The sequence below is a fragment of the Megascapheus bottae genome, chromosome 2, assembly GCF_031878675.1.
Source record: "Megascapheus bottae isolate mThoBot1 chromosome 2, mThoBot2.hap1, whole genome shotgun sequence".
Classification (NCBI taxonomy): Eukaryota; Metazoa; Chordata; class Mammalia; order Rodentia; family Geomyidae; genus Megascapheus; species Megascapheus bottae.
The window spans coordinates 8435237-8446160 of record NC_143510.1 but is presented as its reverse complement, the minus strand read 5'-3'; the positions used below and the strand labels follow the sequence as shown (position 1 = coordinate 8446160).

Below are 10924 nucleotides of genomic sequence, written 5' to 3'. Positions count from 1 at the left end.
GCTGAGGCTTGTAGGGATAAAACACGTGGACCTCTTTGTCCTGTCCATCTTGTATACTGATAGGCTTCCTCACCCAATATAAGGAGGAAGGATTTAGGGAATAAAGAAAGAGAGAGATCTTCCTGCCTTGATGAAGCTGCGTGGCTTCTCTGTTCGTGCTCTGGGGTAAGAAGGCTGGGTGCGGGAGGAGAGTGGGCCCCTTCCTCTCGCGGCTTGGCTTGGTTGGGGTGTGTTTTTCCCCATCCCCCTACTAGTAGAGGGGGACAGAGGACGAAGGACCCCGACACTCTATTCTGTTCCATTGGTCTTTAGCTCTATTTTTGAGCCAATACCCGGCTGTTTTTGTTATGATGGCTGCATAGTAGAACTTAATTTCTTTCTTTAGACCTCTACAGTTTTCACTGAGTAGATCCTATACATAATTGACAAGGTTAATTCCTAGATATTTTACTCTCTCTGAGACTATTGCAAATGGGCTACTTTTCTTGACTTCCCTTTGGCATCTTCCTGGTAGTATCTCTGATCTTATTGATTTGAGTCTCCTTTTTTCATTAATCTTGCAAGAGTCCTGCCACTTTTATTATTTCAAAATACCAGCTTTTAAAATTTTTTTGTATATAATCTTTTCTTTAATTTCTTGCTGGGCATGGTGACTCACGTCTGTAATCATTAGCTACTCAGGAGGCTGAGATCTGTGGATTGAGGTTCAAAGCCAGCCCAGGTACTACAAACCTATGAGACTTTGATCTCCAATTAATCACCAGAAAACCGGAAGTGGTGATGAGGCTCAATGGTTAGGGTGGAAGCCTTGAGCTGAAGATCTCAGGGATAACGCCCAGGCCCACAGTTTTAATCCCATGACAGAAAAAAATAATTTTTCTTAATTTCTGCCCTAATCTTTTTTTATCGCTCTCCATCTAGTAGCTTTGATTTTAATTTTTTCTTGTTTTTCTAGCTGTTCTAATTGGATTATGAAATTATTTGCTTGGTCTGCTTCTGTTTTCCTTATATGTGTCCTTACAACTATGAACTTTCCCCTCAGCACTGCTTTTACTATATCCCAGAGATTCAATTGGGATATATTTTCATTGACATGTAAGAATGTTCTAATACCTTCTTTAATTTGTTTTGTGACCCAGCCGTTATTTAGCAGTGTGTTGTTCAACCTCCATGTATTTTGAGTAATTCCTGCAGTATGCTTTTTTGTTAAGAACTGTGGTTGATTCCACTATGATAGGATAGGATGCAAGGGATTATGTCAATCCTCTTGTATTTGCTTAGATTCTCTGTGTGAACTATATGATTTATTTTGGAGAATGACCCATGTGCTACTGAGAATAATGTACTGAGTTGTTTGTTATTGGGTGGAAGACTCTGCAGTATCTGTTAAGTCCATTTGGTTTATGGTGTCATTTAGTTCAGAGGCTTCTTTGCTTATCCTCTGTTTAGGTGACCTGTCCATTGGTGAAAGTGGGGTATTGAAGCTTACCATTACTATTGTGTTTGTGTCTGTCTTGTTCTGTAAGTCTGAGAGTGTTTGGTTAATGTATTTAGGTCCTCCATTGTTTGCTGCATATTACTTGATGACTGTGATTTCCTCTTCATGGATTGTTCCTTTTATTGTCATGTAATTACATTTTTCGCCTTTTTCATTTTAGTGAGTTTATTTTATCAGATTCCACTACACTGTCTACTCCTGCCTTTTTTTTTTTGCCTGTCCCTAGCTTGAGTTCAGAGTGTGAACACTGTGCTTGGATCTTCTCAAGGCTAGAGTTCTACCCCTTGAGCCAGAGCACCAGTTCTGGCTTCTATCTTTGTGGGATGGATCTCTTGAAGACAACAAATAGATGAAATGCTTTTTCTGATCCAATCTGCCGTTCTTTTTCTTTTGATTGGAGAGGGGAGTCTGTTAATGTTTAGAGTTGTAGAGAACTGTGTAATGTTTCTTTCTTTCCTGTGTTTTGCTTCTTTCCTTTTCCTGTTCTTACTAAATTGATCTTCTAGTGACTTCAATCTGATGTGGTTCCATCTGATGTGGTTCCCTGATTTTAATAATTTTCTTCAGATTGTATTTCTCTTTCCAGTACTTTTTTGTAGTTCTGGCTTAGTGCCCATGTATTTCTTTAATCTTTGTTGATCATGAAAGATTTAGTCTCACCATCAAATTGGGTTGGCAGTTGTTCATCTTCAGAGCTGGGATGGTACCTTTCTCAACTCTCCTCGCAGTAAGAGTTTGTATGGAAAAGTACCCAGTGATTCTGAATCTTTTTTTCATTTAATATAGCTCCTTCTTTAATTCTGAAGCATTTAAAAATCAGTTCCTTGCTACTCTGGTCTAATGATTTTACTATGATGTATCTAAAAGTGTTTCTTCTAGGATCCTGTGTACTAGGTTTTCTATATGCTTCTGCTATGAGGGTGAGATTTTCTCTCTTAACACTGGGGAAATTTTCTGTAATAATCTTTATTGAATGAATGTTGCATCCCTCTATTATGGTACTTCTCCACTCAATGATTCCAGTTATACGTGCATTTGATTCTAGGCTTTGCCTGCCAATTCTTGGACCTCCCTTTGATCATTTCTGAGTGGTGTTTTTTGTTTTGTTTTGTTTTGTTATTTTTACTATCTCTATGACTTTCTGCTCCACCTCCTCTGATTTATCTTTTACTCCTGATATTCTCTTTCCCATCTCACTTATTCTGTTTCATATTATTTCCATTGTGACTTGCACTGAGGAAATTGACATGTTTATGGTTCTTATATGGTCCGCAGAGTGTTAATTTCATCTTTTAACAATGCATCTACTGTGTATTTTTCTCTACACCTCTTTAAGTCTTGGATTTCCATTGTAATCTTTTTTTGTGCTCTTGAAATTGCTTTTGTATCTCTCCTTTTATTTCTTTGGTCAATGCTGTCCTCATATCTCTAATGGTTCTTTTATTTTCTTTCTTTCTTTCTTTTTTTGTTTTTTGCGAGTCCTGTAGCTTGATCTCAGGGCCTGAGTGTTGTCCTTGGGCTTTCTCAAAGCTAGCACTCTACCACTTCAGCCACAACACCACTTCTGGCTTTTTCTATGTATTTGGAGTGCTGAGGAATCGAACCCTAGTCTTCGTGCATGCTAGGCAAGCACTCTTACCACTAGGCCAAACTCCTAGCCCCTCTAATGGTTCTTTTGTCTTCCATTTCCTCTTCACTCCCGCTGGACTTCTCTTCCTGATTGATGTTGGCTTTTGGGTTTGCTTGCTATCTTGACTGCCCATGGATCTTGTAATCTCTCTTGGTGATCTACCTATTTAGGTTCAAGAAATATAAGGACTGGGGCCCAAGCTCTGCCTATTGGTATCCAACAGGTTGCAGCCTTTGCTTGACCTAGGCTTGTGCCTGCTGGGTGGCCTAACCCTATGGCTAATGTGCTTTGTCCCTTGGCAGCTCCTGGTAGTGGGGGAGCTCTTCCAGCAGCTGGAGAAAGCACACTATTCCCAGCTCCAGTTAAGGGCCAGAAGCCTAGGCAGCTTGAGTTCCCACTTGTGATGCACTTGATGGCATATCCCAGTAGGTAGAGGATACTCCTCCAGTTGCCAGAGCTTCTGTGTGATTCATGGCTTCACCTGGACCTGTGGGTCAGGCTGTTTGAATTCCCAACCACAGCCAGTTGGCTTGGGTGTTTCCAGTGTGTGGGGCATGCTCCATCGGCCTGGTTCCATGGAGACTGCTGGAGCTTGCTGGAGTTTCCTGGTATCAGTAGGACCAGTGGCCAAGGTGCTTAGAATTCCCACCATGAGCAAGTTGGCTTGGGAAGTGCCAGCGGGTGGTATGCTCCACTACTGGGCTGCTGTGGTGCACTGGTGTTTTGCAGTTTCAGTAGGGTTGGTGGCCCAGGTGGTTTGAAATCCCATGTAGAGGAGAGCTGGTTTTGGAGGTGTCAGCAGGTATGGCACACTCCACTGGCTGCTGGGGCACACAGAGCTTTGCAGGGTGGATCTTTGCAAGGACATGGGTTCTAGTCCTTGCTTTCCCTCCTGGTAGTCCATACTGTGGGGAATTCTGGGTCCTGTGGCCTTCCAGGCCACCAGGTGTTGTGTGGGGTGTGAGGAAGCATTCTGTCTGCTTTGGCCTCCACAAATGTGCTGTTCCTTCTGGGGTGGGAGTGGGAAGGGCCCAGGTCAAGCTCTTTACCTCACTGCCAGCTCTGTTTCCCGTGGGCGTTGGGGGAGGTTCTGCAGCCTGGTACTCACTGATTCTGGGCCTGGTTAATGGCTTCCAGTGATGCTGTGGCAGATTTCTGTACCTATGATCTGGAGATTCCTGATTGCCAGACTGGTGCCATACTGTGTTGTGCTGATTGTGGACTGAGCAGTGTGGAAGTGGGAATTCTCCAGGTCTGGTTTCAGGGTTACTTTAGTCCCTGTCTCTGTCTGTGCTGTCCAGGTCTGGCATGGTGAGAATTTCCTATGTTTGGGTTCTGTGTTCCACTGATGTTTCTAAAGTCCAAGGTGACAGCAGGCTGCTTTCATAGCTTAGCAATGGTGAGCTAGGGCAGAGGGAAGGGGTATTTGCAATTCACTCTTTGGATGTGCAGATTCTGAGGGTTGGTTTTTTTTTTCTCTTGTACTTCATTCCTTTGATTTTTGTGCTTGATAGAATTTTACTGTCTGTTTCTTAGAAGAACTGCATGTTGGAACCCCAACTCTTTTTGCTTGGAGAAAGTTAGGGAATTTCCCTCCTTTTCCAGCACCATCTTGAATATGCACCTGATTTTGAAGACAACATTTTGCTTTTTCTTCTCCTGAATTCTGAGTTCACATAGAAAACGTTTACACTGTAATGAACATTTTTCTATATGCAAAAATTACAAGCACTTGCTGTGTGTCCCAAAATCCAAACTTTACATATAAGGAATCTGAGTATCTTTCTAAAATTGCAATCAAGTTACTTCACAGATTAACATTTTTAGGAAACTTGTTCAATCGAATTACCTCTGACTGATGGAGAGATTTTTTTTTAAAATCGGGCAAGGGACTTGAACTCTGGAACTGGGTGTTGTCCCTGAGCTTTTCAGATCAAGGTTACCACCCTACCCCTTGAGTCATAGCAACACTTCCAGTTTTCTGGTCATTAACTGGGGACAGGAGTCTCACGGACTTTAATGTCTGGGTTGGTTTTGAACAGCAGTCCTCAGATATCAACCTCCTCAGTAGCTAGGATTACAGGTGTTGTGCCCAGATTTTGGGGTCCCAAAAGACCACCAAGGAGCCAAATCCGATGTAAGAGCATGAGAATCTTTATTGCAAGCTCGAGCCTAAACTCACAGCCAACACCGACACAGCAGGTCTGAGTTGAGAGAGTACCGACCTCCTGTTGTACAATGTTTTTATAGGGTTAGCTCAAAGGGTTGATGTATTATGAATTGATTGGCTAGTGTTAGAGAATACGTGTGCAGTTCACGCTTAGGGGATACATGCCAACCTGCAGGGCAGCTGGAGGACAGCTGGTCAGGATATCTCAATGGTTATTTTATCCTAGGGCCTCAAATCACTGACAGTAGTCTGTAATTTATTACTTTCTTTGAAACTACTATCTCTGCTGGTTCAGAGTCAGTTCAGAGTGACCTTCTGGTGGGGCCTGCTTAAAAATAACTTTTTACTGAAGTTCATCGAACTTCAAAATTAATTTAGGCTTTCCAGTGTGAGCCACTGTGTCTGGCCTTGATGAAGAGATTTTTTTAAGACATAGATATTTGACACTAAATTGTGAAACGCAAGAAGGTATGTACAGTGATGGACAGTTCTGTCTGCATTCTTTATTCTCCATTTGAATTCTGAGATCCCATCCCCTGAGCTTTGGTCATGAGAATCTGCAGAACAAGATGGTCTAGGGCAGAGACCTGAGACTGACATCCCAGGATTGTAAGTGACTGGAACTATGTGATGGAGGTCATGGCCATTAACAGACCCCAGTAGAGCTGTGCAGGCTGCCAGGTAGAGGTGGTCCCTAACTGACCCCATGTGGGAGGGACTGCCTAGGAGAGGTTCAGATGCAACTGTCAGTGGGCCTTTAGCATTCTGCCTGCATCACAAAATTCTGGCCACACCTCCAATTTTTCATGTTGCTCTGACCAATGGGATACAAGAATTGAGGTCCCACCCACATTCCATGCTGCCCAGTAACAGCAGGATTCCCTCTATTAGCTCACACCACTACAGGAGTTGAGGGATGTAGAGGTGGTGAGTGGTGAGTGAGCAAATCGAGGTGACATTGCAGATATCGTTGGAGGTAGACAGAGTTATTGGTGATTGTGAGAAGTGAGTGGAGTTTAGAGCCTGGGAATGTGGCCGCCCCACCTTCGCCGTCCCAGTGCTGGGATGTCTGAGCAGACGAGAAGAAAAAAGGTAGCTGCAGGAAGGAAAATACTGCAGGAATACCAGCAGAGAAATCATCCTGATAGACCTGCAGCATCCAAGAACAAGAAGAACACTAGAGAGGGAGGTAAACCCAAGACAAACACCTCTGGGGACTGTCCTGTACTCAAGGGGGCAGCCCAAGACCACGCACACCTTGAGCCTCCCCCTCCAATGGGCACTGTCACATCTGCCAGCAGGAAGGGGGTCACAGGTCATAGTCACACCGAGGACCTGGAAAGGCAATGCCAGCACCTGGTGCTTGCCCTGGACTCCAGCACCACACACATCCAGCAGCTGTATAGAGACATCCAACAACTGAACCAGGAGAAGGAATCCCTGCAAGATCAACAGAGGGAGGAGAACCAGAAGATGGCCTGTGTGCAGGAAGCCCTGAGAGCAGAGCTGGAGCAGCACAAGCTGTGCATACACATGCTGAGCTCAGAGAAATGGGATTTGCAGTCTGCCCTGGCCCACATGCAGCAGGTGACCAGTGAAAGAGCACTGGCGCAGGAGAGTCTCACCAGCCGCCTGCAGGCTGCAGAGCAGCGCGTGGCAGAGCTAGAGATGACCTCGTCTGCAGACTGCACCAAGCAGATGGAGGCCGAGCAGAACAACATAGAACTCCTGAATGCCCTGAACCATGTGAAGCTGCAGCTCCAGGCAAAGGCCAGATTCTGTGAAGACCTGGAGGACGAGAACACAGTGCTGCAGGAGAGGCTGGAAGAGCTCCTGGCCGAGAAGGCCGCCATGAAGATCCAAGTGCACGAGGGCCAGCAGGCACTAGAAGAGCGGGGAGCATTGGAAAGTCAACTCAACCACATGAGAGACATGGTGAGAGCATTGCAGCTGGAGAGAGACACCTTTGCAGAGGACCTGAAGGTGGAGAGGTGCACGGGGCAGGAGAAGGTCCAGCAGCTGGCAGAACAGGTGAGCCAGCTGAGAGAGGAGAAGAAGCAGGGGCTGGGGCAGGTTGGGGAGCTGGAGAGCAGGCTGGTGGAGCTGAGAAAGCAGCTGTCAGAGCTGCAGCCCCCGCAGCCCCCCATAGGCCCATGTGAGGCTGAGCAGCAGCTGCAAGCCCAGGCCCTGCAGTGGCAGCAGGAGCTCAAGAACGTGCAGGAGCAGCTTCACATGCAGGTGGAGGAGAACCAGAGCCTCAGTCTCCAGTACCTGGAGCAGCAGCAGCGGCTGTGGATCCTGGAGAAGAAGGCTGAGGAGTGGGATCAGCACGCTGAGGATCGGCGCAAGATCCTGGAGACGATGGAAAAGGAGCACGAGACCATGAGATGCACCCTGGTGCTCAACCGAGAGCTCAAGGAACAGCTGGGCCAGCTGCAGGATGCCTTGCAGAGGCTGAGCGCTGAGAAGGGGGAGCTGGCCAGCCTCCTGCACTCAGAGCAGCAGGAGAAGACAACCCTACAGGAGAAGCTGGCCAAGCTGGAGGAGAAGTTGAGGGAAGACAGAGAGATGGTTGCGTTGCAGAGCCAAGTGGCTGAGGAGCTGCAGGATCTGCGTGACAAGAACCTGGCCCAGATGCAGGAGCTCATAGCCACTCGGGAACAGCACAGGGCCTCCAGCCAGCAGCTGAGCTCCGAGAAGGAGGCCCTGCAGCAGCACCTGCTGAGGCAGACCCACCTGCTGGAGCAGCTGCAGCAGGAGCAGGTGCAGAGCAAGATGCTGGCCCAGATGGAGAGGGACAAGTTCCAGGACACTCTGCAGTGCCTGGAAGCCACCAGACATGAGAATGCGCAGCTTCGGGCCCAGCTGAGCTCCCTGGCTTTTCCCAGGGAAGGAGGAGGCCTGCGCAGAGAAGAAGACAAGGGTGAGGAGGCAACTGCCCCCGATGGGACTGTGCCCGAGGACGTGGACAACCCCCAAAGCATGTGTGATTTTTACGAGGAAGCACTGTCCATTGCAGAGTGCAAGAAGGCGAGGCTCTGCAGGCAGCTGCAGGAGCAGCAGGCCCGCTGTGGTTGCCTGAGTCAGCTGGCAGCACAGTGGCAGAGAAATCTGGAGGGCCAGGCCCTCTTCCCCAAGCGCTGGATCCATGGCTTGTTTGGGAAGAGGAAGGAGGAAGCGCAGGCGCCCAAGAAGCTGAAGATCTGCTTCCACGAAGACCTGGCTGCCCAGGTGGATGGCCAGAGTGCAATGGATGACCTCCAGTGTTGCTGCAGCCAGATGGCACAGCAGGTGAGCGCCCTGGAAGAGACCATCGTTTCCTACAAAGAGCAGATGGGAGTCCTGGAGAAGCTGTGTCAGGAAAAAGATGAGTGTGTGAGCCAGCTGTCCCAGGAGAAGAGGAAGAAGAGGAAGGAGCTGCAGGAGCTGCTGCTGTGCCTTGCAGGGGAGGGCACAGAGTGCCAGGACAAGATGCTGGCAGCCTCCCAGGCCCCTGATGCCCAGACCCCCTCACAGCCCTTGGGGTCCCTGAGGATGGAAGTCAGGGAGGTGCAGCAAGAGTTAGAAGGCGTGTGTTTTGAAGAAAACTTGGAGCCTGTCCCTGAAGAGGCTGGGGTGCCTGGACCCTGGGAAAACCCCACTACAGAGCCTCCTGTGCAGCTGCTGCCTGCTGTGCAAGCCCATGGAGACCCCGCAGGCTTGAGCCAAGAGTCCTGCCTCCCTTTCTTCTATAAGGCTGAAGCAAAGGATGTGTTTGACATAATCACCATCTAAAGACTGGAGTACTAGCAAAGATATTTTGGGCTTGAGATTTTAATTATAATGGAGTGGTGGGAAAAGGCATGGTAACTGCAGGTCAAACAGAGCAGAGGCTGGTGGGAGTTGTCCATATCAAGGCAGGTCTTAAAATTTGATGGGTTACAGGGAAGGGGTCTAGGTCAGGATTATTACAAGGGGTCAATCCTTTACAAAGATAGCTGGGAGCAATGACCTCACTTTATATCAATATTGGATAGCACTGATAGTAATTATTTAATGGAATAGTTTATAATATGGTAATATTGATTTCACACCATGATATTATCTTTTTTACTTAAAACTTTTACATTGCAGTATTGTATACATGATATTAATCATTTCATGTTATGTGTTGTCACACCCATTGCATAGTCAACCACATTTTCAAAATATACTATGCTGTCTTCCACAATAAGAAATTTTCTTGTTTGAAAAATAAAATCCCACAATGTGGATATTGAGATGAGAAAATAGTAAAAACTGTAGAAAATAAGAAAAGGTTTGTAATGCTAATTATTTGAAAAAAACAAAGAAAAATTGTGAATTTAACAACGAGATATGCTGGAGTTGTAAAATCCCGAATTGCAAAGTACCAAATTGTAATCCTAAAGGAATACAGAATTATAGGCGATCCATAGAATATCACATATCTCAATTCTTTCAGCGAAACATACTGTAATATGTTCATTATTATTTCTTGAATAAATACTAACACTTATTTCTCTTGTTGTTTTAAAATTTTCTGATTTAAGGTAGAAGAAAATTGAATGTTAAAGTATAGAATCTCTTATGGGTTGCAAAGTTTGTTTTTGGATCATGTAGTCGTGTTTCCTGCTTCATTACACTAAAAGTTATCTGAATAAATAAGTTCCTGTAAGAGTTTTATTCAAATTACACTTACAATGGAATAAAACTTATCAGAATTATTTGTTGTAGTTCTTTGCAAGTTTCCAGTTAGTCACAACATTCTGCTGAAGCTGTTTTAAAACCACCCCATCCTGCTTTTTTTGGTTTGTATTTGTAGGGAAACCTTGCTGAATTTTGTCTGGTTGAGATAAAACTTAGGAAAACTAAACATTTTTTATTTTTGTCAGTGGTGGGGCTTGAACTCTGGGCTTTGGTGCTGTCCTTGTGCTCTTCAGCTCAACATAAGCCACAGTGCCACTTTTGGTTTTCTGGAGATAAGAGTCTCATGGACTTCCGTGCCCAGGCTGGCTTTGATCCAAGATCCTCAGATCTCAGCCTCCTGAGTAGCTAGGATTACAGGTATGAGCCACTGGCACCTGGCTTAATCGATTTTTTTCTTCTTTTTTTCCATTCCTTGGCTTGAGCTCAGGGCCTGAGCACTGTCTGTGGGCTTTCTCAAGGCTGGAGCTCTACCACTTAAGCCACAGCCCCACTTTTGCCTTTTTCTATGTATGTAGTACCAAGGAATCAAACACGGGTATTTGTGCATGCTAGGCAAGCAGTGTACCACTAGGCCAAACTCTCAGCCCCAATCATTTCATTTTTGTGTGGAAATACTTGAGCCTTGACCTCCTTAGGCTTTTTCGGTAAGGACTGGTACTCTGCCACTTGATCCTTGCCTCTACTTCCAACTTTTTGCTGGTTTATTGGAGGTAAGAGTCTCTTGAAGATGCCATGCCATGTGTCTCCATGTTTGTGTCCTGTGTCCTGTCTCCTGGCTACTCTCTAGTCACCATAGTGTCCCAATTCAGCTCTCCATCGAAGCTGAACTGGCTTTTTGGTATTATGTTTGTTGTTTCTGTCATCTCTGGGCTGTTTCCTAAGTATACTGAGTGTGTTTTCTGGTTTTCTGGCTGCTCGC

The 10924-nt window shown here is 45.9% G+C and overlaps 1 pseudogene; it reads left to right on the top strand.

The window, feature by feature from the left end:
* Positions 1-6273: 6273 nt before the first annotated feature.
* LOC150066356 (golgin subfamily A member 2 pseudogene) lies at positions 6274-9072 on the top strand (annotated as a pseudogene).
* Positions 9073-10924: the final 1852 nt, after the last annotated feature.